Below are 4,369 nucleotides of genomic sequence, written 5' to 3' on the forward strand. Positions count from 1 at the left end.
CCTGCTAAGGGTTCAGGCCTATTTCACAGACTCTTTACCCATCTACCACCAGTGCTGAATACTCCTCTCCGGACTCCGAAGACTGCTTCATATTACCCCACCTCCAGGTGCAAATTCCCCCAGTAGTAAACTTCATTGAGGGTAAGTTTACAAAGTTCCCAGTTAGTACTATTCGCTCACCAATAATAATAGACAATAAAGTTGTCTAATGGCCTAATATCTTATTCCTTTTTCGTCTCAAATCCATATACTTCGAGCAAGTAGTGCCATTGCACGACCAAGTATTGTACGTGCAACTGAAACATGGTTTACAGCTGAAACTCCTGACACGGCCATCTCAATCCCTGACTGAAATTCATCGCTCTGATGGGAAAACCCTCAAGGGACAGCGGCTGTGCCATCTATTCTGAATCGAAAATTCACGCAATCCCATTTGATTATTCTTTTTCTGCAAGGGACTCCAGAGATCACCTGGATATCGATAGAACAGACCAAACGACCCGCGCTGAAAGTTTGCATCCATCTACCACCGGCACCCTCCGCTACCTCTAGTACTGACCTTTCCCGTATTATCTCCACTGCATATGCCCTTCTCCATTCGTCTTAATTTCTGCTGGGCGACTTTCACCTACCGCATATTTCTCGGTCGCCTACTACGGCCCCTACCATTTACGCTGCGCTGCTTGCCCAACTAAGAGTCGATGACTGGTCTCAAATTGTACGTAGCCCCACTCATGGCTTACATACCCACCGGTGGCCATCAGGCTACAGCTGCAGTTAGTCCACGCTTCCCAGGAAGAATCACTGCGTCGTTCCTTGCAAAGCAGTCAGTCATGGCCAGACTGTTCCCCTGAGTCCACCCGTGATTCGTATCCCCCCTATGAATATTTCACAAACGTTTTCGTGAACGTTGGATTCTTAGGAGTGGAACGACGTCTTCATCTCGACAAATATACAGCGCGTTTGCAGCATCTTTTACAAAAAATTATTGGCTGCTATTCAACTTGTTTCTCAAGTAAAATGTTTTCACTAAAGTATCACCGGCCAGGTTGTTACTAAAGACGTTCGATATTGAAATACGCTGGGCTAGCACATAATATCGGAAATCTCGGTGTTCGTACCAATTGTCATCAATAAACTCTCTACTGATCGGGAACCTCTCGAATGCGGAGAAGAGAACATTGTTCTCAGAGACCCTCCCTATTCCAATTCATTCAGCTGGCTGTTACGTAGGCGTTGTATCTCAAACAACCGCTTGATTGCTCGTTTTCGTTGCACGGATAGTAGCCACACCATAGATCCTGTCAATGTAGCTGGCGCCTTCTTCGCCAGCTTTTACTTATCCATCCCTCCCAATTACAAATCCGCACCCACTGCTGCATATCTCAAAACACTTTACGGTCAGGGTAACGACCCGACTCTCAGGAACGTAACCATACCCTCAGCTGGCTACCAATGCCACGGACGATCGGCAGTATTGATTCCTCTATCACAGATCCGCTAGAGCCTGCAAGCTTCAATTTCTTGCGACCATCACAGCAGCCTCCGAAGATGGATAATCCACCGTACGGATAAGCCCTGCAGACAAGTTCGCCCTGTTACGTTTGACCATGGTACGTTCGTATGCTCTCCACCCCTGTAGTAGCACGGATGTATTGCCCACAGCCAGTGGGCAATACAGGCAATACCAGGAAAACCAAAAAATAGCATCGCTGTTTGTCTGTAGCTGGGTTAGAACTGTTCCGGCTGTCAATGGTCTCGCAACACCATGAAATACGAGCGAATAACAAATGTTCTTTCGTTTGTTTTAATATATATATATATGCGTGGGGTAGTCTGAAGGTACTGTGTGAAGCTCACGGCTAACGTCGACATGGAAGGAGTTGCCAACTTCGTCTTAGTTGGGTCACACCACTCAAAGTCCACTTCATCATCCAAACATAGCACACACCTTACTCCCTCTCGTCATCTGGAGCGCTCATATGCACAAAATGCAAACAACCCATTATTTCCTGATCATAAGCAGCCACAGCTAGAGCTAGATGACTGTTTTTCTCATGCGCCACTCGTTTTCTGGAGTTGAGAGCAGTGACTCGGCGACTGGTGATCCTTAATCTTATCTTCCTGTTGAATTGACGCAGTGAATTTCAGTTAAACCACGATTCTTATCAATAAGCTGAGAAGCTGTTACTTGGCCGCTTTTTACTTTTCTACTGTCACTGCTCACATTAACCTGTTCTCTTGCACAACGGAGGCCCTATGTCAGGATTCTTGGTAAGCTAAATATAGCCCGCCAACTAACCCACCAACTAGCCTCCCCACTAGCTATCTCGACTACAGATTAATTACACTGCACCTACACTGGCCCAGCTAACAATTGGTTTCCGGGTTAGCAAATAGGTCTGCACTTTTCTGGGTCCATTATCTTCCTTTTATCTCATTTTAGAATTTTTTATGTATTGACACCGTTTTATCCAAGGCCTCCTGACTCTCGCCCGACGCTTCTGTTCTCATCCCACTCCCTCCTCATTCCCCCTCCTCCCAACCGCCAAACGTCGGCTGCAGTTGCCCGAACGCCCCGTACAACTGTTATCCACTCAGTCAGGCTGGTCCCTGGACCACAGTCACATGGCCCTCGAACAGGAGGGAAAGTATCCGTGACCCTGCTTAGCCTGACTATTTGGTCAATCTCCTCGCCTAACTCAGATCCAGCTGTCACGGAAATGAGTATCCTCTCCTCGATTGAGGCTTCCTTGACGACCGTTACGGGGCCGTCCATAAACCGAAATATGTCTGTGCAATGATTGCATGGCACTGCCGTACTAAGTGTGATGGCACTCCGGCAACTACTTTCTTCAGAGTCTCGACCGGAACCCCTCGCCTACTCGAGCCTGCTATTGCAACTACGAGCAAAGTTTTCACCTAGCCCTAATCGCCTCCGGAGCGAGTTCATTCTAACCCGATGAAACGTTCGTTCGGATTTGGCCAACCCGGTTTTCTGCTACAATTTCGGTTTGCCTCTTCCACAAGTTCAACTCCATATACGGCGTTTGCTTTGTCATATACATTAGCACTATCTTCCCGTTGAACCTATCTCTTGCACTGGCTTCCCTACAACTGTGACACCAGTGAGTCTAGTTAGTTTCAGGCTAAACCAAAACTTGCAGCTTGCTTACACTCCGAATGATTCCATTTCCATCTCAATCTTTGCCTGATGTGACTGGCCATTTGTTCCACCGCCCAAGTTCCCTCATGGTGAGCAATGGTTCTCACTTTTAGTTCGACAGTCGGTTTAATCTCTGAACTACTCGGACCTCATGACCACTGTCTCAGTTTTTCGCAGTTCATGCAACCGCGGTGACTTCTCATGTGATAAACATGCCTTGTTGGTTGCACGTTCCACCGCGTTGCGTTGTTGAGGGCCACGTTCAGGTTGTAACGTCCCGATCATGCCTCAATCAACATGCCCCTACAGTTTGAGAAATGGACTATTCAAATTGTTTTATTCAGATGTCCCTCTTGTTTCTGACACTGTCCGCTTTTTCGCACTCTGCCCAGTACCCGCAACCCCCCATTAATGCTTTATTCCGAATGTCAACGCATGATCGTGCCCGACGGTATGCAAACCACAAGTTGGGAATACATATTATTGTAAGGTCCTTGCGGCTATGGATCTCACAAGAAGATTTTGGCCATTAGATTATACGCAGTTTTTTGCCAGTAGCCAATAGGAGCAGTCGGACGTGGGCAGCAGATGATGTATTGAGGACTGACAGGAACTGGTTAATCAATAACGTTGCAATCAGCAGGAGCGGAAAATAGTCACTAACGCGGCAGGGATTTATATAGGGGCAGTCTGACAGTGTGAGTTGGCCGTATAGAGAGATAACGGCGCAACGTTCGGGATATAAGGGACTGTCTACTGGTCGGCGGCGCGACGCGGCAGCTCGTGTCACGTGACAAGTTAGATTACGCGATTTTGTCTGTTTAAGACAAATCTCGCCAAAGGCTATCTGACAGGTGCGGTGCATGGGTAATACAAAATAATACAGTACTTCGGGTGTCGGATTGGTGTAGTGGATGGCGCGTTCGCCTGCCGTCCAGGGATTCTGGTTTCGATACCCGGTCGGTCAACTTTTCAGTCGTAGTGGACGCCCGAAAATGGGTGCAATCGGGACGAACTTGTAAGCACTGACGGACGGGCAAAAAATAGCGACATCAGTTACTGAGGCATAAGCAGACCCTAAGTATGGAAGAAACAGGGGAAAATGATCAGCAAAGAAACAAAACGGGGTCATAATAAAATGGTGTAAGTCACGCTTATGAGTAGTCAGATAAGAAGGGAATTTCCCGCGGTTCACCGTTGATT

The sequence above is a fragment of the Opisthorchis viverrini genome, assembly GCF_000715545.1.
Source record: "Opisthorchis viverrini unplaced genomic scaffold opera_v5_20, whole genome shotgun sequence".
NCBI lineage: Eukaryota > Metazoa > Platyhelminthes > Trematoda > Opisthorchiida > Opisthorchiidae > Opisthorchis > Opisthorchis viverrini.